The following is a 13,152-nucleotide window of genomic DNA, read 5'->3' on the forward strand; positions in this document are numbered from 1 at the left end:
TGAAATCAACTAATGACGGAAGTAAAATAACCAGGCCCACTGCCCTCTGGCACCGTTGATTTGTGTCTCTGGTGGGAGATTTTAACATCTGAAGTTGAATTCCATTGACTTGCAAATTTATTCTATCTCTTGCCTTCCAAAGCAATCCTGGCGAAAGCCGATAAGAGAAGAAAACACGAAGCGAAGATGACACCTACTGGCAGCAAGTGGCCCCAGCAAAGGGCATTTCTATTGCTAAGCCGCTTCCAACACGGATTAATCCTTGCTGTTCCTCCGGCTGCCCTCCTACACAGGAAACACTGTTGTTGTCAAGGAAATAACCAGAGATGTGGACAGAAATTTACATGTAAAAGGTTCTTTTGAAGAAATTTTTAAAGTTTATATATTTATTCGGGGGTGGGGAAGGGCGGGAGAGGCAGAGAGACAGGAAGACAGATAATCCCAAGCAGGCTCCGTGTTGTCAGCTCAGAGCCGGACAAACAGCTCCAACTCACCACCCATGAGCTCATGACCCGAGCTGAAGTGAGCCGTTCAGCTAACTGAGCCACTCGGGAGCCCCATGAAAGTTTTCATCAAGTATCATTTATAAACGTGAGATATCGGAAAGACATAGTGTCCAACAGTGCGACATGGGTTAAATAAATTTTGGTACACGTGCATCATGAACTATCCACCATCCCTTGGAAGCTATGTCCTCAAATCATTTTAATAACGCAGGGAAATGTTCATATAAAGATTTTTTAAGTGCAAAACAAACCATGATAGATAATGATTAAATAAAATCGATGTCTGTATAAGCTTCTGGAAAGGAATCTGGAATGAAACGCAGAAAATATTAATGGTGGTCATTTCTGAGATTCGTGTTTTCTTCTTTGTACATTTCTGCATTTTTCAACATTTCTGCAATAAGCATGTATTATGACCTTACTGAATAGAAAGCAAAGGAATAAAAAATTTTTATATTTTTTACCTTTTTTCCAGCTTTACTGAGATACAGTTAACATTCAATATTGTGTAACTTTAAAGTATACAACCTGATGATTTGATACATGTATATATTGTGACATGATTACCACAAGGTTAGTTAACACTTCCATCACCTCATTTTTATAATCATTTGTGTGTCTGTGTGTATGCATGTGCGTGGTAAGAATATTTAAGATATACTCTCTTAAAAAATGATTTCTTAGGGGATGCCTGGGTGGCTCAGTCGGGTGAGTGTCCGACTTCAGCTCAGTTCATGATCTCAAGGTTTGTGTGTTCAAGCCCGGTATAGGGCTCACTGCTTTCAGCACAGAACCTGCTTCGGATCCTAAGTCTCCCTCTCCCCTCTGCCTCTCCCCTGCTCACGCTCTCTCTCACAAAATTGAATAAACATTTTTTAAAATTATTTATTAAAAAAGAAAATGACATTTTAAAGGAGAACAGGAGCCCAAAACAGATACTGATGGACTAGTGAGGGTCCCGTGGCTCCTGTTAGCAGCCTGATACTGCAGTTCCCTGGACTGTAGAACAACAGAATAAAAGGAGACCATAGCACTGTGTAAGGAGGAGAAAGTGTTTTGTTTCCCCAGTTGAATCATCCCTCTTGCAACTGGCTCTCCTTTTGTGTATGCCTCTAGAGAACTTTCTCATGTGACGACTGTGAGTCAAGGTCTGCCCTGCTGGGCAAGTGAAGACATGTAAATCTCTTCCGTGCATGTCTGGCTGATGCACCTCTTTCTTCCCCCTCCACATGTGGCAAGGCTCCAGCCCTACCACACACCAGCTCTGTGAATCACCTGACTTCTCTGAGCTTCAGCCTTCTCATGAGTGTAATAATGGCGACGGTAGCCACCCAGCTGACTTCCCACAGTTGTGAGCCTTTCACCAGATAAAACATGTTTTGAAAACAATGCTAGGCAACAGCAAAGAAGCCTACATCCTTCACTGAATATTTTGTGTCAGGAACAGGCATTTTCTTGCATATTATGTCACTTAATCATCACAAAAAACCTGTGAGTGAGTATAATCCCCATTTTACCAATGAGAAAACCGAGTGTATCACCTGCTCGCAGTTGGATACCTTTTACCTTGCAGAGCCAAGATTCTAACTCGGTTGGATCTCCACAGGCCAGGCTCTTGAATACCATGCCACATGACTGCATAGAATCTTAGTGTTCAAGAAGACCCAAGAGATTGTTAAGTTGAATCCCGTAGTTTTCATAAGAGGACACAAGGTCCAGAGAAGGGCCATGGTCTGCCTATACAACCAACAAGAAATGCCACAAACCCCACTTCACAGGACACTGAGAGCCTCTGCATCATCTGCCAGCCAATGTGGTTTCTGGTTACTCAAACCCAGGGAGTGGGCTGAGGTTTCTCTTCTCAACTCCGCTTCCCTATTGCTGGAAACCAGAAACTCTTGGATCCACCCTAGTATTCAATGGCCGAATTACATATTCTAAACCGAGTGAAACTTTGAACTTCTGGGGACAGTGGACTTCCACACCATCACCCCAAATATCCACATTTAATCTAGCTTCAGGGAAAGTACTCCAGGCAGAGGGAACGACCTGGGTGGACATGTAGGACCAGGTGTGACACGTTCCCGCTAATGCTGGAGCAGAGTGCTGGAGCAGAATGAGCAAAGGGGAGTACTGGGCAGAGATGAGGTCAGAATGGGGTGAGGGGTGATCACAGAGGCAGATCACAGATCACTCTGAGCAGGAGAGTGACACAATCTGACCTATTTTCTTAAAGTCTTAAAGGATCATTCGTGCTGCTACATTAAGAATAGACTGAAGGAGCCAAGACAGAAGCAGGAGGACTTGATAAGAGGGTAAGAGGGTCTTGCACTCATCAAGGCAGGGTTAATGGTGGCTTGGACTGGTGTGGTACCAATGAAAGTGGTACGAGGTGGTTGGATTTTGGATGCAGTCTGAACATAGACCTTGCCTAGCTATTTCCTGACTAACTGGATGCAGGACACAAAAGAAAGTGAGGAGTCAGGAGTGACTCCAATATTTGTGGCTGAACTGCAGAAAGAATGAAGCCACCGTCCATTGAGAAGGAGAAGACCAAGTGAGCAGGTGTGTGAGGAGAAGACCAGGAGTTCAGTGGCAGGATGTTAACTGTGACTTCCAACTGGAGCCATTCAGCAGACAATAGGATACAGGAGACTGGAGGGCAGGTCAGAGCCCTGTGAGTCTTCAACATACTTGAGGTATTTTAAAGACTTGAAGCTGGATGAGGTCAATAATGGACTAAGTGAGCTAGGGAAGAGAAGAGAACCAAGGACTGAGCCAGGGGGCCCTTCAACATTAGCCATTCGGGAAAGTGGGAGAAATCAGCAAATGAGTCTGAGAAAGAGCCACCAGTGCCCTGGAGGAGAACAGGGAAGTGCAATAAAACAGATTCTAATCTCCAGGGGCATACGAGCCAGGAATATTCTATTTGGTTTTTTGAATCAATGTGAAAAAAAAATCCCGTGCCTCTGAGTGCTTTTGTTCTTTGCACTTAATGCCCAACTGTTCCCAGCCCTCTCCCCGTGACCACTGTGTAGGTCTGGTAGCAGCCAGGGAGGTAGCACTGATGTCAGGAAAATGGCTCAGACAGGCAGCCTGTCTGCTGCTTTGATACGCTCCATGTCCAGAGGGAGAAGTGCCAATCCAAACAGATCCCACAGATTGTGCCCTACCGAACGCTATCAAAACACAGAACGAGAGAATGCTCAAGCCAGCTGTCTGGGAAAACTGTCAAGGTCTCCCGTAGCTTGTGGGAGCTCAACAGCATGGAGAAGATGATGTACAGAGCCCAGGGAAGAAGACAGATAGACCCAGGGGCCCGGAGCCTCGTACAGCTTGACGCTCTGGGCTAATTGCCCCTGCAAGGGTCTTGCTCTAAATCCTTGAGGGCAACGTGCTGAAGTGGCCAGGAATTAATTTCTGCATTTCTGAGAACACAGAAATATCTTCAAAGCTTCAACTCTACAATCTGATTTAAACAGATCCATTTTTGAAATTCCACCATTATCAGAGCTTAATCTCTCGATTCAAAAATGTTTTTCACAAACCCTGCTATCTATCCCTTTCAGCTCAAAATGGAAACACAGAGTTTAATAGAGAGAAACAGGAAGGAGGGGTGGGGGCATGGAGAACCCCCACCCTCAACACCACCGCCACTGCCTCCCAGGGAGGAAGATGGTCCAGAACAGGGAGGCAGAAAAATGGAACCTCACCATCTGGCGTTTCCCCTGTTGACAGATGTGGGAGGGAGTCCCAGGGATGAGTCAGAAACTCTTGGGTTGATGCTTCAGAGCTGCCTCTGCAAATCTTCTTGGGCCTTCTTTACTTCCACAGAGGAAACGCCCTAAAGCATAAGCTTTGCTGGGACCCAGGAGACCACAGGAGATGGAGTGTGACTCTTCTGAGGGGGTGAGGGCAAGCTTCTCACTCAAAGCCTAAGGAGCCTCAGGGCATCTGAGTGGCCTGGTCAGTTAAGTGTCCAACTTCGGCTCAGATCATGATCTCACCGTTCATGAGTTAGAATCCCATGTCAGGCTCTGGGCTGACAGCTCAGAGCCTGGAGCCTGCTTCGGATTCTACATCTCCCTCTCTCTCTGCCCCTCCTCTGCTCACGCTCTTTCTCTCTCCCTTAAAAATAAATAAATACTAAAAAAAGCATAAGAAGCCTCAACTCCCTGCCCCTTCCCTCCTCCGTCAACTTCTTCGGACCTTTTGCCCTTCACTCAAGTCAATATCTCACCCCAAAACTCCACCCAATCCTGAAAAATCCCAAGTCCTGTGATTCTTCATTCCACTTCATTTCATAGCCCATATTTCTCAGCTGCCTTCCCTGTTATTCTCGCTTTCTTTCCATCCCTAAACCTTTTTGCTGATAAACTGATTTAGGTTCCAGAACAGTGACCCCAAATTATAGCACTGACACCTTCTCCTCCTGTTAGCCTAGTCTTTTCTTCCTTCCTTTTGGTCTGATCAGTTACCCATTTCACCATCTAGATTGATCCTGATGCTTTTTACTCAACGCTTGCTGGCTCTTGGTGTCTGTTTTTAATTCGGCCTACTTGCTTTCTTCTTTTTCTGACAACCACGCACACACCTGAGTTTCGATAGCTGCCATTTCAGTGTAATGGAATTTAGGTTTTGGAATTTAGTCCTGATGAAACAGTTGTTGAAATGAGCCCTTTTTGTCATGGGAGATGCTGTTTTATTTCAATCCAGTAACCTTCTAATCCTCTTATAACATGGGGCTCAATTCTTTTAAAGGGCTTTAAATTGAATTTAATTCTGAAACCGGTTTCTAATTTCTTTTCAATACTTAAAATAATTAATAAAGTGCCCAGAAAACAGTTAAAAAAAAAAAAGACTCCAACTATGCTCTAGTCTGATAATAACCTTGAGGGAGACAGGACCTGGCTGGCCCTCCTACATGGGCTTGATAACATTTGGGGGCCCTTGAGGAGTGGTATTTGAGGGGCACCTGGGTGGCCCAGTAGGTTAAGCATCCAGCTCTTGATTTCTGCTCAGGTCATGATCTCACTGTTCATAAGATTAAGCCCCCCATCGGACTCTGTGCTGACAGCATGGAGCCTTCTTGAGATTCTCTCTCTCCTCCTCTCTCTGTCCCTCACTCATTTGGTTCTCTTTCTCTGTCTCAATAAATAAATAAATAAACATTTTTTAAAAAAAGAAAGAAAAAGAGAAACATTTATTTGACCAAAGTGCTGCCTTGAACTCTGATTTTGAGAAGTGCTAGACTAAAACTTCACAGTTGGGGTGCCTGGGTGGCTCAGTCAGTTGAGCATCCGGCTTTGGCTCAGGTCATGATCTCTCAGTTCATGGGTTCAAGCCCCGCATCAGACTCTGTGCTGACCGCTAGCTCAGAGCCTGGAGCCTGTCTTCAGATTCTGCGTCTCCCTCTCTCTCTGACCCTCCCTTGCTCATGCCATCTCTCTTTCTCTCTCTCTCAAAAGTAAATAAAACATTTTAAAAAACTTAAAAGAAAAAACTTCACAGTGAGCCAACAAAGCCTGCCTCCTCCTGCCTTCATGATCTTAATCAGCTTCACAGTCTGTCTGGAATCAGGCAGTGTCTGGACAAGGTCTGATCCATGACTACCAGCCTCCTAGAGCAGAGCAGTTTCACTTTCCTGGTCAATTTTTAAGGATTCTAAAGTTTTCTTGGTTTCTCAGATACCATAGCCTCTCGGTCATCTGCCAAAATGAAATGTTAACAAGTTCAGGTATTCAAAGATGCCCTTCCCTTGAATGTAATTTTCTAAGCTCTATCGACTTGCAGTCTAGGTCTAGAGAAGAAATGCAACAATCCTGAAGAAAATCCAAACTAGGGGAAGCAACTTGGCTTTCCTTGGACAAACTCTCATTTCCAACACCAGGATCCAACTACAAGGAAATGAAGTATGAGCAGTGGGATTTAGAAATCTTCTAATCCAGACTTCAAGCCTGAGGCATACTCTAGTCTTATAACTCCTAGACTCCTCTTCCAAGATTTTGACTCTATATTTTATGAACTTTGATAGAGAATCAAGTATGTCTTCATCCTAAGAGATTATATAATGCCTCATCCTATGCAAGATAAGAATAAAGGCAGCATGGGACCAGCCCTAGGATTGAACATAAGCCACCTAACTCACTTGCTTAATGTGATGACCAGTTGTTGTCCTCAACTATACAGCAACCTTTCTCTAAACCTTCCTTCAGGGAACCACCTCGCCTTCATCGCTGTGGTTTGGTGAAGCTAACCCTGCTCCCATCCATAGGGTAGGCATGAGCCACAGGCCAAATTGGTTCAGTGCATTCCATTCCCCAACCTAGAGACTAAGTCAGGAATGGACCTGCAACCCAGCTGGGGCTAATGGCAAATGGTAGTGTTGGACAGGAGATGGATACTCTTCTTTCATTAAAAGTAAAGTTAAGGGATGGGGGCCTGGCTGGTACAGTAAGTGGAATGTGTGACTCTTGATCTTAAGATTGTGAGTTAAAGCCCTACATTGGGTGCAGAATTGCTTTAAAAAATGTTTTTTACATCCTTAAATAAATGAGTACATCTCCTTTATAAATAAGTAAAAATGAGAAAGCATATGGAAGCTCCTACTGTTAAACATAAAGTTAGGAGGATATAGGCCTGGGGCCAGTAGCCTCCTTCTTGCCCCCTGGATAAAAAGCTATTCTAAGTTTGGAGCCTATTCAGATGATGGAAGAGAAGGGAGTTAAGAAGATATAAGATTCTGGATTCAGTTGTGTCTGAAACCAGAGGCATGAAATAAACTTTCTCTTTTGGCTAGATACGTTTGAATTGGGTTTTCTGTCACTTGTAACCAAAAGAATCATAAATGATCCATCTTCTCTAGATCTTGATATCTGAGCCTTTAGAGTGAGAATGTTTAAAACTAGTCAGTGTTTCTCCGTGGAGGCACTGATAGCACTTGGTGGGACAATCCTGTATTGTGCACACCATTCTGAACATTAATTTTTTTAATGTTTATTTATCTAGAGAGAAAGAAAGAGCAAGAACTGAGCACAAGTAGGGGAGGGAGAGAGGAAGAATCCCAAGCAGCCTCCATGCTCAACATAGAGCCTGATGTGAGGCACGAACTCATGAACGTGAGATCATGACCTGAGCTGAAATCAAAAGTCAGACACTTAACCGACGGAGCCACCCAGTTGCCCCTGTTATGAACATTCATTTTGCCCCTGCCCACAATTCCAGAAACACCTCTCAATTATTATGGCAACCAAAAAACCCACCACACACACACACACACACACACACACACACACACACACACACATATTTCCAAATGGCCCCTGTGGGCATGTATTTCCCAAGTTGAGAACAAATAAACTAGAAAATCTCTAAGTCCCTCTCAAACAAGCTGAAATTAGCCATGTCATGTACCAGAAATCAAGTTCACTAGAGTCTAGTCTTAGCACCAACTGAAAATAATATAGTTTCTGCATTCACTTATTCTTAAAATGAGGGTAAACAACTATAAGGGTAAACCTATCAAGGGATTATTGTGATAAATTACTCAAATGAAGTAAATCTAGTATAACCTAAAATGGATCCATAACATTCCCAAGGGAAACACCTTAAACATTTTTTTCCAAGTCTATATGGGCCACAGTTGATGTCCTATTCATTTTCCGAAGGACATTTTGATTGCTTCCAAGTTTTGGCAATTATGAAAAAAGCTGCTATAGTATCTGTGTGCCGGTTTTCGGGTGGACATAAGCATTTAGCTCCTTTGGGCAAGTAACAAGGAGTCTTAATACTTTTGAACACCATTGTAGCTTATAATTTGTCCATAAAAACAATAACTTTTTAGGGGCACCCACCTGTGCTAGGTATGGAGTCTGCTGAAGATTCTCCTCTCTCTCCTCTCTCTCTCCTTCTCTTTCTCTCTCGCAAAAAAAGTAAAATAATTCTCTAAACTTTGAAAGTTTATGGTGATCTTTTCACACTCTTAACTCACCTATCTATAAAGAGTTAAAATCACTTCTACAGCTACCCTGTGTTACCATCATTTTTCTAGACCTCTTTAATTGCATCTCCAGCAGGAGAAATTGGCTTAGGAAGTGTCATTTAATAAACAGATGGGTTTCATTACTTCCCTAGTGTTCCAGCAGGATCGCCCTAGAACAACAGTGAAGTTGATGGCTGGCAGTCAGCTAAACTCATTCACTTCTTCACACCCATCTCTCAGTTCCTTTACCACCTCTCCTTCTTTGTTAAGCCAAACCCACAAACATTAAATCCTTGAATGCCAAGGACCTCCTGTAGCCCATAGTGCTCTGCAAATGGAAGAGGATCAAGTTTTCAGCGCCTTTTCTAAGTCATCGGTTTGTAAATCGATTTTTTTTTTTGTGGTACCTTTCTAATCTTTTCTTGTTTTTCTTTTCTTGGCAAGCTTGCATTCTGAATATTAATTCTCAAACAAATGGCCTGAGCTCTCCACTGGCCAGTTCAGAGATGTCGGGAGAGTGGGCTCCGTTGCATGTGCTGCCTTTGAAATCTGAGCACAGTTAGATGACCTCACACTGCGTGAGCACAGCCCGCCAGCTCCAGGCTGAGGGGTACGGCCACCACAGACAGTGCTCCCCTCTCTGCTCTCTTCAAAACGGCCATAAATATTGCTGTTGAAAATAGTGCCGGGATCCTAGGGCCAATTTTCAAGTTTAGGAGGATTTGAGGGGTAGTCTATACCACTGCTGGCTCTCCTCTCTCTCCACCTCCTCCCTTTCACAAAACATGGCGGCGACTTGACAGACCGGTACTTGCCCCTTGAGACGAAGCAGGAGTGTAGCTACTTGAAGGCTAAGAAAGACACACCACAGAAGCAAAAAGAGTGAGACAGGAGAAGTAAGGGGAGGCAGTTAAACCACTTCAAAACCACTTTTTGACTCGCAGGCTGCATAGAAAGCAGCCCTGAAACTCAGAATGTAACCTCAACCTTTTGCACATTCATCTTTGAAGCCAAAAGTTGGTGGGAAGGCTGACTGTGACAGCACAGCCCCACACTTCCACGAGCAGCAGGTTTAAGCAAGTCCCCCAAATTTCCTATGAAACTATTGCTGCGGGTGCTGTAAATACTCATCACCACCGTGTGTCCTTTGCTGTCATTGAGGGTTCGCGAAGAAACTGAGATTTCATTTTCAGCAGAATGTGATGTGACCAAGCCCCTTGTGGGGCCCTCTGTCCATTAGAGAAATGGACGCGCCTTGTGTCTTGTCCGTCCCTCCTTCATATGAAGGAATTACCTCCAGCTGGGCCAAGTTGATTGAGCAAAGATTCGATTTTCACATGATTTTGCTGCAGCGCCATAATGAATGTACCTCTTTCATGAAAGAAAGAAGGTCCGTGAAAGAAACAGTTCAAGGATTTGGAGCAGGAGCTGAAAACATGGGCTGCTTTGTTCTAAAACATTCTCCCGTTTTGAAGGTCTGTCTTTTCTCTTCCAGCCGCAACCCTCAAGCTACAACAGACTCATGATTTTTTTTTTTGATGCCAAGGTTATGAATACTCTTTCATGAATATTATCCTTTGAACTCATTTTTCTTGAAGACAAAAAATAGCATCATGTACTGCAGGGCTGACAGTAATAGATGAAACATAAAAATTGTTCTCTTAGGGGCAGTAAAATGCTCCAAAATGCACATAGAAAAATTCCAAATACAACATACTGCTTTTGGAGCACTGCCCTTGCAGCTATAATTTTTAAAAAGTAATATTTCTGACTGGCATGTATTACATAGAAAGTATTTCAGAGATTAATATCAAGATTAATACCTTAAAATGTCTCCCTTTACGGCATTGTGATTACTTTTCCCATATCACTGCAAACTGTTAGTGAATAGCTTTTTAGGATGTGCCATTTGGAAGGAAGGAAACCTTCATTGAATTAAGCTACTTATGTTTTATTTTTCCTTTTATCTCATTTCAACATATCCTCCGACTTCCTCCTCTAAAAATAACTCAACTAACGCCAACATGACAGACTATAGCAGGTTGATTAATTTCATTCTGCCTCAAAAGGAAGTGATTATTGAGGCTCATAATTACATATGGAGTACTGTCAACTAACGTGTACGTTCCTTGTTAAAACTTCTTTTCATTCTGTGTTAGTATCATCAGTGAAATCATTTCTTTTCTGGTGTTAAAAATAGATGTGTTGTCCCTGAGCCCCTTTCAAAAGTTTTATCTCATCCAAAGGTGAATCCAGAAAACAGCCTCCCTTAATCCTGCTTTGGGACTTAGCTTCTTTCGCCCTAGAAGCATTTGTGTTGATTTCTGTTATATCCACACTGGTGTAAAAACCCTTGCTCTGGCAGCGAAATAATTCTCCATGCAGAGGATGTGCCCCTTAAGCCTAACATTGTCAGGTGAACTATGGCTAGAGGGACTTCAGAGTACTTCTCCAGGGGTGCCTGGGTGGCTCTGTCAGTTAAGGGTCCAACGTTTGGGGCTCCCGGCTGGCTCGGTCGGTAGAGCATCCGACTCTTGATCTTGGGGTCGTGAGTTCAAGCCTCACCATTGGGTGTAGAGATTATTTATAAAAAATATTAAAAGGAAAACCAACTCTTGATCTCAGCTCAGGTTGTGATCTTGCGGTTCATGGGTTCCAGCCCCGTGTTAGGCTCTGCACTGACAGCGTGACGCTTGCCTCTCTCTCTCTCTCTCTCTTTCTCTCTCTCGGTCCTTCTGCTCTCTCTTTCTCAAAATAAATAAACTTTAAAAAAAAACACTTCTCCAGACTGAGTGAATGACCTAAAAAAATTCCAAGATACAATTGTTGCTTGGCATTGGCATTAAGAATATTCTACAAAGCTCTTTTCATGTGAGAGGCAGTACTCTACCATGGTTCAGAGCATGAGCTTTAGAGCCAGACTGCTTTGGTTCAGACCCCATTGTTGCCACTTACTAGCTGTGTGATCTTGAAGTAGGCACTTAACCATCAGAATCATAAAATAGGGTTAATTATCCCACCCACCTTTTAGGATTGTGGTGAGGATTAAGTTGGTAAAAACATATAAAACACTTGGGCCGCTAACCGACACAAGGCTGACACCCAATACGTGTTAGTTCATAATATCATTCAACTCACAAGGCATGACCTCCTTTTAAATAACTTTAGAAACAGATTTGTAAAATAAAAAGAAATCTGAGAAAAATCTAATTCTGTATAATTTACCAACATGAAATTATAAATAGATAATATTATAAACATGATTTAATAAAACTCTGGCTATTCTTTTGTATAATTATATATAGTCAATAGTGAAAAATATATTCATCTTTTTTTTAACCTAGAAAAAATATTTTAATAAGTAAATTCCTTTCCCTATGACTTCTTTTGTCACGGAATTAAAGCTGTCATTGTTTCCTCATTCAGCTTCTCTGTCTCACATCCTACCCGGCCCCCACACATTAATTCAGCGAGTATTTCATAAATATCTGCTCAAAACAGCACCACATGAAGAAGAGGGGCTCCAACCAAATATTTAATTGATCAAGTTTGCTTTCTAGATAATTGTTTCCTGTAGCTAAAGAAAAATCTATGAATTCCTATGTTTTTCCAGCCTAAACAATTTTGCTTCCATGAATCTCTGGAAAGAAGTATGCTATAATTAATCAAAATTGAATGCCATATAACTTAACTACACAAAAATGATCCTAAAGTGCTACACTACTATGTTACCTTAGTATTAACTCTAGGGGTTACACTCAAAAGTCTTCATATTCATCTCAACCCATGATCAAAACAGCAAATAAATATCTGGTGTTTATATAATTTAACAAGGGGGAAAAAAGGTTAAAACATCGTAGATACAGTTTGATTATAATCACATATTTTTAATCTGCATTGAAAATATGTGAGGTTGGGGTGCCTGTGTGGCTCAGTCAGTTAAGCATTTGACTTTGGCTTAGGTCGTGATCTCATAGTTTGTGAGTTCGAGCCCCGTATCAGGGTCTGTGCTGACAGCTCCGAGCCTGAGACCTACTTCAGATTCTTGTCTCCCTTTCTCTGGCCTTCCTCTGATACAGTCCTCTGACAACTTACACCATCTCTCTCTCTCAAAAATAGACAAACATTAAAACAAAAAAAGAAAAAAAAGAAAACGTGAGGGAAAACTAATGAGTGAATGGCAATCCTATTGGTATGAGATTGTGGTTTTCTCCATTTTCTGTTTTTTGACTGACTATATTCTTTTTACAATAAAAATCTTAAATTTGTAAGACTCTATCAAAATTGAATATAGGAGTAGCTGGCTGGCTCAATTGGTCAAACATGTGACTCTTGATCTCAGGGTTGTAAGTTCGAGCCCCACATTGGGTGTAGAGATTACATAAAAAATAAAATATTTTTTAAAAACTTGCACTATAAATTATATGAAATTTTCATTTATGTATAAAAAAAGGAATTCACGTGGCATTTAATTCTGATTTAATTTTTACGAAATAGAACCTACGAAGTGTTCTCAAAGAAATTTGAAGGTCTTCAAACTGCATCTGTTTTGTATTATAACTGAAAGATTCTCAATATTTAAAAAAATCATAAAACTAAGGTTACACGTTTCACATCACCATCATATTTAAGTACAATTTAGAAGACCATGATACTATATATATC

This window comes from Suricata suricatta, chromosome 4 (assembly GCF_006229205.1).
Source record: "Suricata suricatta isolate VVHF042 chromosome 4, meerkat_22Aug2017_6uvM2_HiC, whole genome shotgun sequence".
Classification (NCBI taxonomy): Eukaryota; Metazoa; Chordata; class Mammalia; order Carnivora; family Herpestidae; genus Suricata; species Suricata suricatta.